The following is a 22,723-nucleotide window of genomic DNA, read 5'->3' on the forward strand; positions in this document are numbered from 1 at the left end:
GAAGTTTGTTAATACCTTTACGTCCCTAGATAGGGCCCAGTCAAACATCAAAAGAGTCTTCCACCAGCGTTTCTCCAGGGTGCCGGTCACGAAGGGGGCCGCGCGACCGGCCGTGGTGGTCAGCAAGCGACCAACAGGAATCAAGGCTCCGGTCGAGGGCAGTATAACTCCTCGCAAAATTACAACACCTTCTATCCTACCAGAGGACAACGCTTCCATGGCCGTGGTGGATTCAAGAATGCTGCTGGGAACTCCTCCAACGCTGAGTGTAATCTCGGCGGACCAGGTCCGTGTGGGGGGACGACTGGCCTTGTTTCCAGAGGCCTGGGCCGCGATCACGGCGGATGCCTGGGTTTTACAGACTATCCGGGGTTTCCACGTGGGATTTTACGATCAGCCCCGGCAGGTCAGGCCTCCTCCTCCTATCGTTTTCTCTTGTGCGGACGCACGGCTAGTCGCCGAAGAAGTTTCAGACCTGCTTCACAAGGGCGCCATCTGCCTTTCCACTCGTCACCCGGCGGGGTTTTTGAGCAATTTGTTCCTTTTGGACAAGGCAGATGGTGGGAAGCGTCCGGTCATCAACCTCAAAGAGTTCAACGGTTGGTTGGTCTACCGGCACTTCAAGATGGAGGGTATCCATCTTTTGAGAGATGTGCTGCTTCCGAACGATTGGATGGTACACTTGGACCTCAAGGACGCGTACCTTGTGGTTCCCATTCATCCCCCGCACCGTCGCTTTCTGCAGTTCCGGTGGGGAGGTCAGGTGTTCGAGTTTACCGCCCTTCCTTTCGGGCTTTCTTCGGCCCCTTGGTGTTTCACCAAGCTCCTCCGGCCGGCGGTGGAGGTTTTGCTGAGCCAGGGTATCCGGATGACAGTCTATCTGGACGACATCCTGCTGATGGCTCAGTGCCCCGGGTAGTTGGATCTTCAGCTGCGCCAAACGATATCCTTGCTCCAGGGACTGGGTTTTGTGATCAACAGCGAAAAGTCTGTTCTGGTTCTGTCCCAGTCGGTGGTGTTCCTCGGTTTTACCGTGGATTCGGTGCTATGCAACCTGAGCCTTCCTTCCAGGAAGCTAGGGAAGATCCGCCACATCCTCCGCCAGACGATCTCGCGATCGCACACGTCTCTCCGTCAGATTGCCCGGGTGGTGGGTCTACTATCTTCCTCCATCCAGGCAATCTTTCCGGGGGCCCCTGCACTACCGAGCCCTTCAGCGCCTCAAGGCGCATCATCTCCGACGGGGCCTGACGTACGATCAGGTGGTTCCCCTATCGGACGAGGTGAAGGAGGAGATGAATTGGTGGCTTGCGCATATGGAGGCCTGGAACGGCCGGGCGATTTTCGGTCCTGCCCCGGACCTGGTGATAGAGTCCGACGCCAGCCGTGCGGGCTGGGGCGCTCGCTGTGAAGAGTTTTCCACAGGCGGCGCCTGGTCGTCCGAGGAGCAAGAGCTCCATATCAACTGTCTGGAACTATTGGCCGGGTCCTTCGCGGTTCGCTGCTGGACCAAAGACACAGTTCGTTCTTGCGTCTTGCTTCGCATGGACAATATCTCGGCCGTGGGTGGCCCTCGTTCCAAGGCGCTTCGGACTTGGCGAAGGTCTTTTGGAATTACTGCCTGGCGCACCAGGTGTCGGTGACGGCGGAATACTTGCCGGGTGAAGACAATCAGGTAGCGGATTGGCATTCCCATATCTACGGGACTCCAGTCAGTGGACACTCGATCCACAAGTGTTCAGGTGGCTGGACGATACCTGGGGCCTGTTCTCGGTGGACCTTTTTGCGTCCCGTCTGGACTTCCAGCTCCCGCGTTTCTTCAGCTGGAGGCCGGACCCTCTAGCGGAGGCCACGGACGCCTTCCTCCAGGACTGGAGCCGGGAGAAGTCATACGCTTTTCCTCCATTCTCGATGATACTGAGAGCGGCGGCCCATCTGCGCCGCCAACGGGCGGAGGTGGTAATGGTGACTCCCTGGTGGAGGTCTCAAGTATGGTTTCCAGATCTTCTGGAACTTTCTTGGGATTCTCCAATCCTACTCCCCCGGTTTCCGCGGCTTCTTCTCAGCGCGGACGGGGAACTCCATCACCTGCTCACTCAGAGCTCTCTTCACCTCATGGCGTGGAGGTTTTCGGGCGACGCTGGTCGCTCCCGGGCCTTTCGAGACCGGCTGAGAATTTCCTCTCGAAGACCTGGGCAGGCAGCACGACAAAACGTTATCGCTCTGCCTGGAATAAGTGGTCCCGCTGGTGTCGTCGACGAGACCTGGATCCCTTGGTCGCAGGTGTCGTTCCTGCATTGAACTATTTGGCGGAGTCGGCCGCGGCTGGTCTGGCCTATCGTACTATCAATGCGATGCGATCAGCGATCTCACCAGCCAGTGGCGGGGGCACCGCTAGGAGGACATCCTTTTGTTTGTCATCTCCTGCGTGGTATTCGACTTTCTTTGCCTCCAGAACCGCGTTATTCGGTTCTTTGGGATGTTAACCTGGTGCTTAACCTCTTTTTGTCGTGGCCGCCGAATAAGTATCTGTCCTTGAAGGAGTTTTCGGCGAAGTTGGCAATGCTCTTATGTCTGGTTTCATGCAGGCGAGTGTCGGATGTACGCGCCTTGGATGTCACGGCGAGGGTTTTTTCCCCTGATGGGGTGGTCTTAACGTTGGGGCGTCGCACGAAGTGTGCTTCAAGGTCGATTTCTTATCCATACTTCGTGGACTCTGCCAAACTGTGCGTGGTTCAGTGTATGAGGACCTAACCTTGGAACTTCGCCCTCCGGGTGAACGACAGCTGCTAATCGCGCTGTGAGAGCCGCACAAGGCTGTCTCTTCTCCCACCATCGCCAGATGGGTACGGTGGATCATGCAGGAAGCAGGCATTGACACGAAACAGTTCGGTGCTCATTCCGCTAGAGGGGCCATGGCCTCGAAGGCGTTCTCCTTAGGAGCCAGATTAGAGGATTTGATGAGAGCTGCGGATTGGTCTTCGGACTCCACCTTTAAAAGGTTTTACTTCAAACCGGTGGTTGATACTGCTCATTTGGTGGTGAGTAAGCTTTAAACTAGCATAATCTGAAGCCTCCGGTCCTGACATAGAATCGAAATTTGCCTAGCAGTGTAACGGTAAGTTTCAATTCTATTAAGGACACGGAGGCGAGGATTATCCCTCCCGATCCGCCTACGGAGATTTCCCTCCCGTACTGCAGTAAGTACTCAGGTTTTCCAGTCCTATGGTTATGTGACTTAAATGATGTGCATTGTGTACTCTCTGGTCGCTGACAGTTTCCCTTTCACTGCTGACGCTGTGGTATTTGTTGTAGGAAATGATGGCGCCAAGCAGGACCAATAGTGGAACAGCGTGCCTCGCGCGAAGAAAGAGGAAGTGGTCATGAAGGGGATGTCCTACCTAGCTGCAGTGGATACTGAGAAAGGACTACATTATGGACTGCCTTATGATGCTCATGGGAGTTGTAGTTGATGGACATATTCATTTTGTTTTGCCCATTCCCTTTGTTTGAGGTAGGGCTGTTGTTATGTGCTTTTTGGCTGCTGTGAGTTTTGTGAATAAATCAGCGAAGAAGGTAAAAAGCATAATCCTCGCCTCCGTGTCCTTAATAGAATTGAAACTTACCGTTACACTGCTAGGCAAATTTCGATTCATCTTTATTCTGAGTGGTTCTATCTATCCTAGTCCAATCAGTCTCCTTTGCAGGTACCTTCCCTTTGAGGTAGAGTATTTTCTGGTTGTACTCATAACCTCATCAGAAGGTGCCCCTGCCTTTGGGTCTCTAGGGTACTCATCACTAGGCCAATCAATAGCAATTTTACATTCTGTCCACAGATCTACAGGAACAACAATGTCAAATAATCCATCTAAATCTTTCTAAAGACATTTTGAAACCTTCACAAGTCTCTCGACTTGTCAGTACCATTCTACAGGTTTTTCTCGAAGTTTTGGGAAATCATTTGTAAATGACAAAATATCCTGTCGGGACCATGGGACATGTACATAACCTCCACCTGGTACCTCTCTCATGGGGCAAAACCTTTCCACCTTTTCTGTCTCTTTTAATACATATTCAGTAGCAGTTTGTTTTGATCGAGCCTCTTCCTTTTTCTTGGCCCACCTAGTTTTCCATTTTTCTAGGTCACCCCATTTCTGCAATAATGACATCAGTTCCTTGATTTGGACTTTTCTACCTGACACATTCATGTTTTCCAAATCTTTGTCAGAAAATTCAACTCAATAGGGTTTTTGTAACACTTTAGATTTGCCAATGTCAATTCCCATATTAGCTGCCGTATCCATACATTTTTCATGAAACACTCTTGTATTTCTAGTAATGCTTTTACATATGAACAGTAACTCATCTTCACTGAATGTATTTAATCTATCCAATCCCACATTTCCAGCCATCATTTTCTCTAATTCAACCCTTAATTTAAATATATCCAATACTTTTGGTTGTGTTTTTGGCTTCTCTATTTCTCGCGTTCATCTTTCTATTTCTTCTGGGGTTACTACTGTGGCATTTCTTGTACCTGAGGATGTCTCCATTTGTACTTCTCTCCAATTTAAAGGAGTAGTTACGGATACATACCCGTTATTGCAAAAGACTTTAAATGGAAGAAAAGATGAAATTAAAAGTGAAGCGTGGGATAGACTGCTTTCTGTTGATGTCCTACGTGACAGCAAAAAATTCTGGGAAATTATTAATCATCCTTTCTTTGCAGATGAATTAAATGTAGCCACCGACTGTGTTATCCCAGACGAGAAGTGGGTGGGTCACTTTAAAGATATCTATGGCGAGAAGAATGGGATAGTCCAGCATTGCCAATTGATAGCGCAGGCCGCCCTCCCGATAGTATTTTCAGAGGAGGAAGTTTTAAAGGCCATTTTGGAGACATCAAAAAATAAGGCCCCGGGAGCTGATGGTGTACCTGCGGACCTATATAGATACTCTCCGAAAACCTGGTCAAAGATATTAACTAAAGTCTTTAGGGCAGCAAACGATAAGGTGTTCCCAAATACCTGGGCAATCTCCATCATAGTGCCAATTTTAAAAAAAGGAAAACGCGATGACCCGGGGTGTTATAGACCCATTTCCCTTCTGGACTCTGCCATTAAGATCTTGGGCAGAGTCTTATTGGCTAAACTTAGGGAAAATCTGGAGACCTGCGGAGGGCTATCAAACATACAATATGGGTTTAGGGAGAAACGAGGCACCCTGGACCAATGTTTGAACTTGCACCTTCTAATTGCCAAATACGTGGTGGCCGGGGAGGGTTCCCTTTACTTGGCCTTTATGGACCTCTCCTCGGCCTTCGATTTGGTAAATAGGTCCAAATTATGGTCAATCCTACTCGAGATGGGGATAGACTCTTCCCTGGTTGCTTTTTTAGCCTCTCTACACCAGGAGTTATTTGCCAAAGTAAGGGTCACAAATGAGGGGAGATGTACGGGGACCTGCAGGTCAGAGAAAGGGGTCCGCCAAGGTTGTATCCTGGCCCCCCTCCTTTTCACCATTTATATAAATGGGTTGGAAAAACAGCTGGAGGAAGGGGGTGCAGATGTGCAGCGGGCGGGAGGTCAGCCAATTTCGGCCCTCCTATACGCAGATGATGCGGTACTGATTGCCCGTACAGGCATCGGTCTGCAGACATTACTGGATTGTTTTGGCTCCTTTATGGAAAAACTCAACCTGAAAGTAAATGCGAAAAAATCTCACACTATGATAGTGGGAAAGCAGAGAGGGAAATTAAAATCTAAAACCTTTAAATGTAAGGGGGAGGTGGTTTCCAGGGTCCCGGTTTTTCCCTATTTGGGGGTCCTTTTTGACGAAAGGGGGTCTTGGGCCCCACAGTTAAAGGCAAAGAGTTTAGCCCTGGCACGGTCAACAACTGCGTTGCTGGGCTTCACCAAAAGGTTGGGGTCCAGGCCAATGGAAGCACTTTTGAAGGTTTATAACACCAAGTGCATCCCCATTGCCTCCTATGGGGCTGCCCTGTGGGGTTATGTTACCCAAGAAAACATCCAAAGGGTAGAAAACAGGCTAATTAGAACATTGCTCTCAGTGCCAAAATCGACCCCCACATTCTCTATCCATGAGGAAGTAGGTTTGGGTTATATCACAGATAAGCTGAATTTGGCACCTCTCTTACTTTGGGCAAGGACATGGCTGAATCAGTTTTCCCTCCAAATTTCCCCTTGTCTCTGTGCTAAGACCTGTATGTTAAGCAGTGCACCCACAGTCACCATTTTGTGTTAACAAGTCAGTAAAACCAGCCCCTCCTCCCCCCACCCCAGCAACATGGATTTTCTACATCAGAGGGTGCTTTGAGGCAGCAGTGATCCTCTGTGTGCTGTTTAAACTGTGTTTAATAGGGACTGTGTACTTCGTTTTTGGCCAGGAGAGGGAGTAAAGTTTTATATAAATACTATTTTCAGAGGACAAGTTAGGTCCTTATCTGCAGAAGTCCAGAGTGTGGATTGAGCCTGTCTGTCTCCTAGGAGATTCTGAACAAGAGAAGCAGCTCCCCAGTCCCAGCCCCCACCCTCAGGCCAGCAGACCTAGGACTGGTGATTGGCTATTTAGCTCCCAGGCAACTCTGAGCCCTCCCCTCTCACCTGCCCAGGCCCCTTAAGGCTTTGCTGGGTGCACTCCAAATCATTCCCCTCCATCTTGTGAGTTGCAGCCTACCTGCGCCCCAGATTCCAGTGAGCAGAGTCCAGGAAGTGGTAAGGAGGCAGACTAATGCTGTCTCTTTCCTAAAAAAGTTCAAAACCGATTTACCCTATCTGTGATTACTGTCTTTGCCTGTGGTTGTTATAATTTAAAATTGTAGTTTTAACCTGCCCCTGATTCTGCCCATGATTGCTTTCATTTAATGTGTTGAATTGTGGAATTTGCAGTCCTAAATCTCTGTAGTTTCTTCCTCTCATTGCCGGTGACTATCAATTTTCCCTCCAAATTTCCCCTTGTCTCTGTGCTAAGACCTGTATGTTAAGCAGTGCACCCCCAGCCACCATTTTGTGTTAACAAGTCAGTGAAACCAGCCCCTCCTCCACCACCCTCCCATCAACAGGGATTTTCTATATCACAGGGTGCTTTGAGGCAGCAGTGATCCTCTGTGTGCTGTTTAAACTGTGTTAAATAGGGACTGTGCACTTCGTTTTTTGGCCAGGAGAGGGAGTAACGTTCTAAACAAACACTGTTTTCAAAGGACAAGTTAGGCCCTTACCTGCAGAAGTTCAAAGTGTGGATTGAGCCTGTCTGTCTCCTAGGAAAGAGAAGCAGCTCCCAACTCCCCGGCCAGCAAAGCTTGTCGGAGGTCGCTGGGACCTTATATAGTCTGCTAGTGGTTGGTACATGTATACACTGAATGGTGGTTGTAACTGATGTTTCTAATGGATTAGGGTTAGTGCCCTCATTGGTTGGGTATTTGAGGGTTCTGATTGGTTTCTGGGTCTGCGATTCAATCAATGTAGGGTTGGGATTAGGGCTAGGGTTAGGATTTCTATTGGAAGTAGGGACTAGGGCTTCCTGTGCTATTGGTTGCTTTGACTTGGGTAGGGACTACTGTTAGGGCTAAGACCTCCATTGGACGTAGAGATCAGGGTTTATGAAAGTTATTGTGTGCTTGGACTAGGGCTAAAATGGACTGTAAGGTCCTGGTTTCTTATTGGTTCTAGATTTTAGGGCTGGTGTTGTGATAGGATAGGGTTAGGGTTCACATTGGCTGAAGGGGCCACCTGATTACTAGGGCTATAAAAACCGTGGCTTGGGTCATCTCAGCCCGAGCGTCGAGGCTTAGGATGGAGAGGACAAGGGCAATTACCTGTTTGAGCCTGTTTGAGACTGATCGGGACTAAGGCCAGAATTGCTGCCCATGTTCACATTCAGTAATAGCTACCCGACACCATCCACAAACATAGTAATACATTCACCCAAATGTACAACACACACAACCCTTTGCACGGATCAATATACCAGCATGCACTACAAACCAAACGACATCTATACACCCTTCTATCCCAACTACCACACATACCCACCATCACCCACAAACAGTACACAACTCTATCCTATACCATTAACCAATCCACTCATCACTAACACAACCCCATTCAACACCATACATAACTACATCCCATCCAGACACACGCTCCGTGCTCTAATTACACCTAACAGACCACCTTTTATCACTAACAAACATATATTCATCCTACCATCATTAGTCCAAACAACACCCTCCTCTCCCTACTACCATATTCATACTAACTCACAAAACACACACAGCACACCGCCACACTTTTGAACTCTTGCAACAAACCAGTCTAAGATAGACACTCTTCCCTCTACTTCATTACCTCCTACACACAACATACACTCTACTCATAAACACATCACCACCCCCTCTACCTTACAACCTCTTCTCACAAACAATACTATACAACCACAACCAAATCCAGCGCATGAAATAAATGCAACAGCACTCCTTTTCACTTCTCCTCAAAAATAAAACATATCAAACACACCAGCACAACAAGATCTTCAAATCACAACACGTCAAAATACTTACCATCACAAAATACAAACATACACCCACCTTTCAAACCACACAAAGGAACAAACGTCAATGCCAAGCTCTCTCTTCCACCACATCTAACACAGATACAGCAACACAGCAACTCTCTTCTAACCGCCTCTCATCCATTGGACAATTTAAAACCTTACTACATCACCCACATGCTGCACCACCACCCCTGACTCATACACCTTCCACCATAAACACACGCAAACAACATAAGCGACGTGCCTCACCTCACAACTTTGCTTCCCCATGTCTACTTCACAACAATGTTACACCATGAAAATAACGCAGCACACCAACTCACTGTCAAACACCATCACCACCACATACACACGCAGACCCATCAAAATGCCTTATTAGCATGCTAGATGAGGAACATGATACAGAACACGTACATGATTGCTATCCTAATACAGCTAAAGCCAGCACTAAAAACACATCTGCTACAAACACACACAATACTGTTCACTCTACTACAAAAAAAGTCTTACTATCACCAAAGGCCATTCTCTAAACTGTCTACTAATAAATGCTTGATCCCTCTCTAAAAACAAACATAACATCTACGACCTTCTCAAAGATGCAAAACCAGACATACTATTCATAACTGAATCATGGTTGGGAGATGATATGGCTCCAGTCCTGCATGAAGCCATTCTTCTAGGCCAGAGCTTTCCAAACTCTGTGTCCCGACACAGTAGTGTGTCGCCTGCAAGTGGTGGGTGTGTCGCAGGATGAGGCACTTAGCACATAACTACTAATTAGGAGGCATTCCTTTGAAAGAGTGTCTCGGAGTCAGCCACTGCAGCGACTCCGAGACACTCTGCTCTAGGGGGGGGCGGGAGATTCACAACAAAGCCCCATTAACAAGTAAACGGTCCTTTAAAGAACTGCGTGCCCGGGAGGCTGGGGTGAGGTGCCAGAGCGTGAAAGGCAGAGGGAGGGAGACCGTGAGATAGAGGCAAGAAGACAGGGAGAGAGAGGGAAAATAGAGAGAGGGAGACAGAGACAGGGAGGGAGACAGAGGGACGGATACAGAGAGAAGGATACAGAGGGTAACAGAGAGGGAGACAGAGAGAGGGAGATAGAGGGAGGGAGACAGACAGAGAGAGGGCGATAGAGAGAGGGAGATAGAGTGAGAGGGAGATAGAGAGAGAGAGAGAGAGAGAGGGAAATCAATAGAGAGAGGGAGATGGAGAGAGAGAGGGAAATGGAGAGAGAGAGGGAGATGGAGGGAGAGAGCGAGACAGAGAGGGATATAGCGAGAGAGAGAGGGAGATAGAGAGAGAGGGAGATAGAGAGGGAGAGAGAGAGAGAGAGAGAGGGGGGGGGGTGGAGAGAGAGAGGGAGATAGAGAGAGGGAGATGGAGAGGGAGAGAGAGAGGGAGATGGAAAGGGAGAAAGAGAGGGAGATAGAGAGAGGGAAATCGACTGAGAGATGGATATAGAGAGAGAGGGAGATAGAGAGAGAGAAAGAGGGAGAGAGAGAGAGAGAGAGAGAGGGAGAGAGATAGAAAGAGAGAGGGAGATGGAGAGAGAGGGAGATAGAGAGAGAGAAAGAGGGAGAGAGATGGGAAGAGAGAGGGAGATGGAAAGAGAGAGGGAGATGGAAAGAGAGAGGGAGATGGAGAGAGAGGGAGATGGAGAGAGAGGGAGATGGAGAGAGAGAGAGAGAGAGAGAGAGAGAGAGAGAGAGAGAGAGGGAGATAGAGAGAGGGCGATGGAGAGAGGGAGAGAGAGAGAGGGAGATGGAAAGAGAGAGGGAGATGGAGAGAGAGGGGGAGATGGAGAGAGAGAGGGAGATTGAGAGGGAGAGAGAGAGGGAGATCGATAGAGAGAAGGAAGTCGATAGAGGGAGGGAGATGGAGAGGGAGGGAGATAGAGAGGGAGGGAGATGGAGAGGGAGGGTGATATAGGGGGAGATAGAGAGGAAGGGAGATAGAGAGGGGGGAGATAGAGAGAGGAAGGGGAGATAGAGAGAGGGGGGAGATAGGGAGGGAGATAGAGAGGGAGATAGAGAGAGAGGGAGGGAGACAGAGGGAGTGAGACAGAGGGAGGGAGAGAGAGGTAGAGAAAGGGAGAGAGATAGAGAGGGAGGGAGACAGAGAGAGGGAGGGAGACACAGACAGACAGAGATGCAGACAGAGCCGGGGACAGACAGAGATGCAGACAGAGATGCAGACAGAGGCGGGGACAGACAGAGACGGGGACAGACAGAGATGCAGACAGAGGGAGACAGACAGAGACAGACAGACAGACGGACAGACACAGACTGAGACAGACAGGGGAGAGACAGACAGAGGGAGAGAGACACACAGACGGAGACAGATAGAGACAGAGAGACAGACAGACAGAGGGAGAGAGACACACAGAGGGAGAGAGACAGACAGAGGGAGACAGACACAGACAGCAGACAGACAGACAGACAGAAACAGACAGACAGACGGAGACAGACAGACAGACAGAGGGAGAGAGAGAGAGGGAGGGAGACAGAGGGAGGGAGACAGAGGGAGAGAGAGGGAGGGAGACAGAGGGAGAGAGAGGGAGGGAGACAGACAGAGTGGGAGACAGAGGAAGGGAGACAGAGGGAGGGAGACAGAGGGAGGGAGACAGACAGAGAAAGACAGAGGGAGAGAGGGGGGGAGACAGTTACAGAAAGAGAGAGGGAGAGAGAGAGAGGGAGACAGACAGAGTGAGTGAGAACCCCCCCCCCCAGCATCACCCTTAGGTAGTTTGGGCTGGCTACGCTACGTTCGCTCGCTACACTGCCTTACTGTGTCCCAAAATGATGCACCTCCAAAAAGTGTGTCCCCAACATAAAAAGTTTGGAAAGTTGTGCTCTAGGCTATCAAACGATCACCCAAAATCGTATAGGCAAAAAAGGGGGTGGTCTAGCTGTTGTATTCAGGCAAACATTACATATCACTAAAGTTGATGACATCTCCATAAAGAATTGTGGGGCTCTTCTAACAAGATGCAATACTGCACCGTCTTCATCCTGTAACTTCCTACTCCTTTACAGACCTCCACCTAGCAAGGCGACATTCCCAGACGCACTTCTAGATACAGTTTCAAAACCAATATGACCCATCCAAAAACTATAATCACTGGCCTAGACACACTGAACCTCCTTCAGATTGTCCACAAACCCACACACATCGCTGGACATATCCTAGATGTCATTTTTGCTAATACTGAACTCGTAACCTTTCACACTATAATTCCAGTCAGAGGTCAGACCACCACTTGCTTGCTTTCCAACATAAAACAACACTAAGGGACTCACCTAAAATTAGTCTACATCCATCTACATATCGGCCATGGAACAAACTCAAATTGGAACACTTAGAAACACAACTAACATCAAGTACACATCTGGAAACAATAACTTCGGTTCAAAATCAATATGAGTGGCTACAGGAAGCGTTTGTCATCCTGATACCACTCAAAGCCACACAACAGCACAAAAGAAAAAAAACCCTCTTGGAGATTCTTAGAAGTAAAAGACATAAAACAACAAATTAGAAAGCTGCAACGTACCTGGCTCAAAACAAATGCCAACCAAGACAAACTTCACCTACAAAAAATTAACAGATTATACAAGTTAGCTATCAAAAATGCTAAGAAAAGGTACTATTCAGACAGAATCCAAAATGCTAAATACTCAATTAATTTTTGCAAACCCAATTGCCTGGAAGGAACTCATCCTGTTACTCAATATTTTACACACAAACTGGCAAATCATTACACAGACAAAGCAGACTCATTGGACTCGTACTTAAAACAGAAACAAAGCACCAGCACTAACCCCTGTACAAAACAACAATCCAAGAAGACTCTAATCCAGCCTCTCTGTTTTTTCCAACACATCTCACACGATGAATTTATGGACCTGTTCAAAGCAAGCAGGTGTACCAGCAGCCCTTCTGACCCCTGTCCGCCACAAACTTTCAAGACAATTCTTTTAACAACCTCTGCTGTCACTCCAGTAAGAAGAATCATCAACGATTCCTTAACTACCGGAATATTTCCAGAAGAACTAAAAAAATCACACATACGCCCTTTACTGAAGAAAACAAACTTGGACTCGCTGAACCCTGACAAATACAGACCCATTACAAATGGACCTTTCCTGGGCAAACTGTTAGAAAGAGCAGCGTTTGCCCAGATGTCACAATTCATTGAAGAGAATGATATACTCTCAGACTTCTAAACAGGATTCCGTACGGGAAGAGTCACTGCATCTGCCCTCCTTGCCATCTGGGATGACCTGAAGAATACAGTTTATCGCAGCAGGGTTGCTGCGCTACTCCTCTTGGACCTTTGACACAGTTGACCATGATACTCTGAAACAAAGACTCCATGAAGCCGGCATAGAGGGAACTAATCTAGAATGGATTGCGTCCTACCTTCAAAACAGAACTAATGTCATCCATACCCCACCTTTCTCGTCCAAACCATACTCCAAAAAAGCTGGGGTCCCTCACGGTTCTATCATCTCGCCCATGCTTTTCAACATCTACATGAAGTCATTACCGGTACTGATCAATCAATTTCACCTCACGTGCTATAACTATGCAGATGACACGCAATTACTCCTTCAACTGGAATGCCCCAAAGACATTGAAAAATCCCCATTTTTCAGTTGTCTCAGAGCCGTGGATCAGTCGATGACTTGGATCCATCTCAAATTGAATGCTTCAAAAATAGAAATACTTTTGCGACGGAATGGACAACAACTGAGATTAAAAAGGCCTGGCTACACATGGATAGAGTGGTAACTGGGCGTACCATCTGGGACCTCATATGGCTCCACCGAGCGGCACCCTCCCGAAGTGCGTATATGGCGGTGCCCACTAAAGTGGTCCTGGATATCTGGGACAGGGTGGTGGGGTGCAGAGGCCTCCCAACATTCCCCTCCCCGCACACACCCATTGAAGGGAATCCATTCTTCCCTCCGGCATATCGTACACAAGCTTTTACCAAATGGGCGCCAGGGGGATGCAGGGTGATTGGCAATCTATATGAGGGAGGCACTCTCAAAACGTTCGCTCAGTGTAGAGAAGAGTTTCGTCTTCCAGTGGAAGCAGGACTACAGTATGCACAGCTGCGGCATTGGGTCTCCTCGGAAGAGATGCACCAGGCAGCTACCCGCCCATTCACTCATTTTGAGCCGCTCCTTTGATGAATCGAAGGGCCTGGTATCTCGGATCTATCATATACTGCAGCACCCCCTGGAAACGCTGTCTCACCCATACCCACGTCAATGGCAGTTGACGTCCGCCACGGAAATTGCGCCTTCACAGTGGAGTCGCCTATGGCAAGATATCCCCAAGGTCTATCGCAGCGTCCCACAGCAAGAGAATGCTTATAAAGTCATGACGCAATGGTACCATACACCCACACGTTTGCACAAGATGTTCCCTGCGGCTTCTCCCCTGTGTTGGAGGTGCTCAACTGCGTCTGGAGATTTCATACACATTTGGTGGGCCTGCCCGCTATTGACCCTGTTCTGGAAGGAGGTCCTCAGCCATATTAAGGGGGTGTTGGGATTTCCCCTGCCTGAAGCCACAAGCACAATTCTCTTGGGCATTAAACCTACCAACCTGAAGGCGCTCACCCGCAGCAATTGGACTCTAGCGCTACAAATGCTCGGAGCTGCCAAGCAGCTTATAGCGCTATACTGGAAGAAAGCGGAAGCTCCCCTCCCCCAATAGCTGCTTGGTACGTGCGCTTATGGTATGTTCTCACTATGGAACTCTTTACAGTGCTGCTGCAAGCGTGAGACGCTCGTTTTAAGGCTGTCTGGCAACCTCTGATTAAATACCTTTGCGCGATAGAGCATGCACGTTACATGCCCACTAAACTTAGAACGCTGCGGCTCTTTGAAGATGCTATACTCCCGCCTGCCCCTGACAGACTGCACCCGCAAGCAGACCACCTAGCAGCGTGACCCCCCCTACCAGGGGCTGCAACGTTGCCTTCCCGCCTCCTGCCCGCACATGACACTCTTTTTCTACTGCCTCTTCCTTCCTCCTTTTCTCGCCTACCTATCCTTCCTCATACGCCTCTCGATCTTTGTTGTTTTTTTTTTCCCTCCTTCTTCTGGGGCTTCTTGCCCGTGAATCCAAGTTCTCGTTCCTCAGAGGTTGTGTCCAACCCTGCTTCACGTTGAGATAGCACAATTTAATGCACTACGCAGCCGGCCCCACAGAGGTTGTAGGCGACATGCAGTGTTAATCCTTACCCCTTGTGTTGCCTTTTTGTGTAGCAAATGAACCATTTGCAAATGCGGTTGGCTCTGTATAGGGTTGTAGGCTTAACGCTGTGTACATGTAGACCTTTGCCCTGTGCCCCCCTTTTTCTCTATTTTCCCTTTTCCCCTAAAGTTGAAAATAAAAAAGACTTTCAACAACAAAAGTGGAAATACTCACGTGTGGCGATTGGAAACATTACGAGCCGATTGCCGCCTGGCCTGATGAACTGGGATCACGACCTAAAGTATTGAAGGAAGTAAGAAACCTCGGAATGACCATGGACTCCAAGCTGTTGATGAAGGCCCAAGTGGACAAACTATCAAGATCAAGCTTTGTCATTATAAAAACGATGCAACAAATTTTCCCTTATTTGGGATTTCCACAGAAGGTCCTAGCTACCATCTCCCTTGTTCTGTCCAAATTTGATTACGCCAATAACCTCTACCATGGATCACCTTTAACGATCATGAAAAGACTACAACGGATTCAGAACTCGGCTGCCAGACTACTCTTGCATATCAAACCGCGAGACCATATCTTACCTGCCTTGAAAGCCCTGCATTGGTTACCGGTTGCCAGAAGATCCACGTTCAAGCTACTTTGTATCACCCACAAAGCAATACATGGAATGGGACCGCTCTTCATCAGGAATAAAATCACCAAACACATTCAACAAAGGAACCTACGTTCTAAAGGGGCATCTCGCCTCAAAATCCCAAGATACAAGAAAAAAACATGGGTGGCTCATCCTTCTCTGTTCAAGCTGCCAAACTATGGAACTCTTTACCCCCCAACATAAGATCCACTGACAGCCACCTCATCTTCAGAAAATTACTCAAGAATTGGCTCTTCCCCATATAAGCACCATATGCAAACAGAAATCTACAGCATATACCTCTGTATATAAGCTTTTATTTTCACTATAGATATGAACCTATCTTTGTGTATTGCTTTGTATAAACATGTCGAATAATTATGTTGTTGTAGATAAATGAATAAATAAGTAAATAAAAATCATCTTTGGTCTACATGTACTTACTTCCATTGTGCATCTATGTACCTTCCATGTACTTGGATCTGAGTGTCTGTTACCTTTCTCCTGAAAAATCATATCCAATGCACTACCCTATTTCTCATCCTGTACCGCTATCAATATTTTTTATCTATATATTCTTACCTCCTCTATGCATCTATATACTTTCACTGTACTTATGGATCTATATATTTATCACTTTCTTCTAATTTAGCATTTCGAATGCACTACCCTATTTCTCAGTTGATACTTCTCTCAATATATCCTCTTGCCCACCATTCTGACTCATCTCAAACTTGTTTCTACTACTCTTTCCAATGCACTACCCTATCTCTCACCCTATACAACTATCAATATATCTTCTACATCCACTCTCTCCTTTATCCCAAACCCCATACCACTACTATGATCCCCACACTCACCCTTGTAGACTCTCTCCTACACTACCCCTCCTTGCATCATCTGACACCTCTTTTTACTATACCGATCCCCTAAAACAACCTTTAGAAATTCTTCCCTCTGACTCTTCCCCTCCAAAACCCCGTTTTATCCATACAAAAGCCTCCTCCTACTGCTATGACATAAAACTTTTTTTTAAAGATATAAATCTCACACTTCTGTCCCTCCACTATCCTTTTCAATCAAAATAACAGACTAACATGTTCACTTCTCAATTTCCATATTCCACTATACTAATTCACCACTAATCCTTTATGGGTTCCAGAGTAGCGTGCTACTCACCAATGAAGCGCTTTAAACCCCCATCAGGGTTAGCAAGCTCTACATAAATACAAACCTCTTTCCCTCTTCTATCCCACAACCTACCCTTCTCTATCCAAATAACTGAATAACATATCCACCACTCAAATTACTTCATACTTCACTATACTAATTTTCAACACTAATCCTTTATGGGTTCCAGAGTAGCGTCCTACTCGGCAGAAAACGCTTCAACACCCATCAGGGGTAACAGGTGCTACTTGAATGCAAACGTTTCTTTCCTTTTATCCCTCCGCTACCCTTCTCACTCCTAATAACGGACTAATATCCACCACTCAAATTACTTTCATTTTCCACCATACTAATTCAGCACTAATCCTTTATGGGTTTCCGGAGTAGCGTGCTTCAACACCCCATCAGGGGTAACAAGCACTATATAAATACAAACCTTTTTTTTCCCTCTTCTATCCTTATTCTATCTTTCCAAATAACTGACTAACCTATTCACCACTTAAAATTTACTTGCATGTTTCACTATACTTATTCAACACTAATCCTCTATGGGTCCCGGAGTAGCGTGCTACTTGCTGAAAAAGTGCTTTGACACCTCGTCAGGGGTAGTAAGCGCTATATAAATGCAATTACAATACAATACAATGTACTAAATAAGTAGAATGGATAAGGGGTACCTAACCAAGACCACCGCCAAGGATCTGTAGGCAAGGGGAAGCAAGGAACCACAAAAGGTATGTAACAAGAAGTCCCTAGGCGCCTGGGTGCAGAGTTGATACCCCAGGTCAGTGTCCATAGGATAACATGGGGAAGTTGCGGTTAGGATTTTCAGGATTCAGGACCCTTCCCAGAGGACCCAGAGAAAACCCTTTGGATCCAGGGAAGTTGGAGAGCACCCCGACTCGTGGATATTAAAAGAAGCAGGACACCTACACTAGGGAGCCCATGTGTATAGGTGGGAAGTGGTGTTGGAACCACCCGTTGAAGTCAATGGGGATCTTTGGATGGCCAGCTGCAATCAAAACCCGTGGACCAGTGTAGTGTAGTTCCTACATTCCCAATAGGCTCTGCGCATTGGAATAATATGTCCTATAGATGTGACGTAGGACTTATGTATACTAGGTCTCTATCGAATATATTAGACTTAATTGTGAGTGCCAGCTAGCTCAGAGGTCACTAGAAACTTTTTCGAGTTCACAAGAAGGGATTAGTTTCTGACAACCGCATAAACATGACAACTTTGTTTCCCCAAGATAAAACTGATCTTCAGAGGCGTGGAAACAATAGATAGATATTTCACTCAGTCATTCGTGCATGCTTTGTTTCACCAGAGGTGCAGAGAAATAGAGAGACGGGCGTTTTCAATAAAAGTATTTATTGAACAGTCTTCTTTCTCATGCAGAAGAAATGAACTGCTACAATCGTAAGACTGGCTGTAAAGTATAATGCGTACAGCAAGAAGAGTATTAAAAAATAATACTGTAAAAAGCATGGTATGGTTTCTAAGCCATAAAATCCATACATAAATAAATAAATAAAGACTAAAAAGTACTCAATTGGTGCTTCTAAAATACGCCTACCCCGATGTACATAACCTAAGTCTAGTACGAGGGAAGAAGTAAGTAAGTGTAGCATAAGTTTAGTATTCTTTTGCCAAGAATCTATCGAAGATTTCTCTTAGGGTCTAATCAGCTCTGTATCTTGATTTAGAATGAAGGAGGTCAGTCTCAGGACCCTATTTCCCAACACCCGCAAGGGGAGCTTGGAAACACTGGAGCTGGATTTCTCGGCAAGAGAAAAGACAGCGTCTCTCTCAATGTGTCTGCTGGAGGGTCGGCTTCCTTCGGCACTTGCGTCAGGCAAGTAGATAGTCAAACTGCTCCAAACCACCGTGTGCTTGCTTGGGCAAGTGTGGGCATATTTATACCTTGAAGGTGCCGACTTTGACGTAAAGGTGGACATAATAACGTCATCAAAGAGTCTCAGTTCTTTGAAAACTCCATGAGTTCTTGGGCAAATCAATATTCAAGCAAGGGGAAGTCCCTAACTGCTGAAGCAGAGTTTTCCAAGAAATCGTTGTGGATTTTCGGAACTAGTGGAAGTAGTCATGCAGTATTTGGACTGCATGTCTAAATATGGTTATGATTTATATGCCTATATAAGGACAAGGTGATTTATACCTATATAAGGGCATGAATCGGGAAAATTACACTAGGGTCCTAAAATGCTATACAACACCCACTCCACTTTATTATGTTCGACATTACTAAATTTAAGCACTAAAACATATCTAAAGCATGTATTTACAATCCCACCCAAAAATACATAAAAATGCATTTGAAATGGTTGCACATGAAAATGAGCATTAATACTGTATGCAATTAATAGCAATGATTTCAATGTAAGCATATAATATGACACGGGAAATGCTGGCCGAATGAATCATGAAAATTTACATGTATGAAATGGCTATTAAATACAGAAGAAAAAAGGGCGAGACCATCCCATAGTAGAATATATAAACTGTTTAGGTTTCTGGATAAGGTCAATATTGTTTCTAGGAAGTACTCAAAGAATTCTTGTTCTCTAAGAATAGTTCTACTTTAAGCAGACTACTATGTGCCTGGATGAACGCCACATCAGCCCCCGACATCGCCATCGCCATCCCGGACGGGTACAAGATCATCAGGAGGGACCGCGTCAACCAGACCGGAGGAGGCATCGCCATCATCCACAAGAACACCATCCGCATCACGACCGACTCCAACGACACCCTCGCCACCGCCGAGCACCTCCACTTCCAGATCCACACCGACCCAAAGACGACCCTTAGAGGCACCCTCATCTACAGACCCCCGGGACCACGCACACATTTCAGTGAAGACATCACGGACTTCATCAGCCCGCACGCCCTCCGCTCCGCTGACTACATCCTCCTAGGGGACCTCAACTTCCACCTGGAGAACAACAAGGATCGCAACACCGTCGCCCTGCTGGACAACCTCGCCAACCTCGGACTCAAGCAACTGGTGAACACCCCCACCCACTACGCCGGCCACACGCTTGATCCCGTCTTCTCATCCAGCAAGCACATCACCTTCAACCACTCCACCGGACTCCACTGGACCGACCACAGCTGCGTCCACTTCAGCTTCAGAAATACCACAACCCACCACCACCCGCAACAGGTTCCTCACAGGAGCTGGAGCAAGATCACCGCCGACCAGCTCACCACCTCCCTCAGCCAGAACCCACCTGCCAGCACAACGGACCCCAACGAAGCAGCCCGCAACCTCACGCAGTGGCTGACCGCCTGCGCCGACGACCTCGCACCACTAAAGAACCCTCCCAGCAGACCCAGAAGCAAGAAGGTCCCCTGGTTCACCGATGAACTCAAGGACTCCAAGAAGACCTGCCGCACCCTCGAGAAAGCCTGGCGCCTCGACCAGACGAGTGACAACATGACCGCCCTCAAACACGCCACCCGCAAGCACCACCAGCTCATCCGCACCACCAAGAAGAAATCACTGAAGGAGCGACTGGACAACAACGCCCACGACAGCAAGGAACTCTTCAGCATCGTCAAGGAGTTCTCCAACCCCAGCACCGGCAACAACGACATCACTCCTTCACAAGATCTCTGCGACTCCCTCGCCTCGTTCTTCCACCGCAAGATTGCCGACATCCACAACAGTTTCGGCACACCATCCACGCACCCTACCGTCGAACCAACGCACTCCACCGCCACCCTCCGCACCTGGACCACGGTGACCACCGAAGACACAGCCAGCACGATGAACACCATCCACTCCGGATCTCCAACTGACCCTTGCCCCCACCACGTCTTCAACAAGGCCGACTCCACCATCGCACCCTAACTCCGGAACATCATCAACCCCTCCTTCAACACCGCCACCTTCCCGGAGAGCTTGAAGCATGCCGAGCTCAGCGCCCTACTGAAGAAACCAACAGCGGACCCCACCGACCTCAAGAACTTCCGCCCCATCTCGCTCCTCCCTTTTCCTGCCAAAGTCATCGAGAAGATCGTCAACAGACAGCTTGCCGCCTTCCTCGAGACAAACAGATCCCTCGACCCCTCGCAGTCCGGGTTCAGAGCCAACCACAGCACCGAGACCGCCCTCATCGCAGCCACCGACGACATCCGAGCCCTGTTCGACAACGGGGAAACAGCGGCACTCATCCTCCTAGACCTCTCTGCAGCGTTCAACACTGTCTGCCACCGCACCCTAGTCCAACACCTCAGCAACACCGGCATCCAAGACAAGGCACTGGAATGGATCATCTCATTCCTCGCAGGAAGAACACAGAGAGTCCGCCTCCCCCCATTTCGCTCCGAGGCCACCGAAGTCATCTGCGGCGTCCCGCAAGGATCATCTCTCAGCCCCACCCTCTTCAACGTCTACATGAGACCCCTTGCAGCCATCGCACGCCAACACAACCTCAACATCATCTCCTACGCCGACGATACCCAGCTGATCCTCTCCCTCACCAGAGACCCAGACACCGCCAGAACCAGCCTACACAAAGGGATGAAAGACGTCGCCGAATGGATGAAGAACAGCCGCCTGAAACTGAACTCAGACAAGACGGCCCCTCGCGGCCCCTCGCGGCGGGATGCCTGACTTTCACCTTGTGGATACCCTGCTATCTCACAGGGGAATACCAGGAAGGGTTCCCTAAGCAAGCGCCGGGAAACCCACTGCGGGTAGCTGTGCGCTATATAAGCTCAACTACATTTACATTTACAAGACGGAAGTACTCATCCTGGGACCATCACCCTCCGCCTGGGATGACTCCTGGTGGCCTCCAGCCCTGGGCACCGCTCCCAAGCCAACAGACCACGCACGCAACCTGGGCTTCATCCTGGACTCCTCCCTCTCGATGACCAGACAAGTCAACGCCGTCTCCTCATCATGCTTTCACACCCTCCGCATGCTTCGCAAGATTTTCCGATGGATCCCGACCGAAACCAGGAAGACGGTCACCCAGGCCCTCGTCACCAGCCGACTGGACTACGGAAACACCCTCTACGCCGGAACCACAGCCAAGCTACAGAAAAGACTCCAACGCATCCAGAATGCCTCCGCCCGACTCATCCTGGACATCCCCCGACGCAGCCACATCTCCGGCCACCTGAGGGACCTGCCCTGGCTCCCCGTCAACAAGAGGATCACGTTCAGGCTCCTCACCCACGCACACAAGTCTCTCCACGACCTGGGCCCCAGGTACCTCAACGACCGCCTGACCTTCTACACGCCCACCCGCCAGCTACGGTCCACCAGCCTCGCCCTCGCCGCCGTACCACGCATCCGAAGAGCCACCGCCGGAGGCAGATCCTTCTCCTACCTGGCGGCCAAGACATGGATCTCCCTCCCCATCCACCTTCGACTGACCCAGGACCACCTCGCCTTCAGGAGACAACTCAAGACCTGGCTGTTCGAGCAGTAGCGGACCCCCTCCCCCAAGCGCCTTGAGACCCTCTGGGTGAGTAGCGCGCTATACAAATATTATGATTGATTGATTGATTGAAAGTTCATTTTTGGAAAAAAGTCAAATCAAATCGTAGAAAAATAGAGTTCCAAAGTTAGAAGTTTTGTTTTGAAAAACGAAGGTCAAATTCAAAGTTGATAGAACGCTGTGTGCTAATTTCAAAAGTTATTCTCGGTGTCAGGAGAAAACATTAAATCTTCTAAGCTGGCAAAGAAATCGTCTACCACAGTAGGTGAAAGTTGAACCACTTCATTAAGTAGATCAATCGTACACAGATGAGAAGCATCGCCGTCAGCATCAGTCGCATTAGCAATGTTCTCAGTAGATGGTACCTGTGTGCCTGTTGGTCCACATATCTCACTCTCAGCTGGAATTGCCGGTGAGACCTCAATGAATGCCGTCATCAGGATTGGTAGCCTTTGGGGGCAACACAATGCATGAGCTGTTACCGAACCAAGCAAAGCGTCAACATCCGTTGGCAGTGCTGATGGAAGTGTTAGACAGATATCCAACATACATTCCTCTCCACAAAGCAGGCATCGTAGAACAGGTAAGATGCAATCTTGCCAGATTGGTCTGAATGATAGGAACCACGTGGTA

Source organism: Lissotriton helveticus, chromosome 5_1 (assembly GCF_964261635.1).
Source record: "Lissotriton helveticus chromosome 5_1, aLisHel1.1, whole genome shotgun sequence".
NCBI lineage: Eukaryota > Metazoa > Chordata > Amphibia > Caudata > Salamandridae > Lissotriton > Lissotriton helveticus.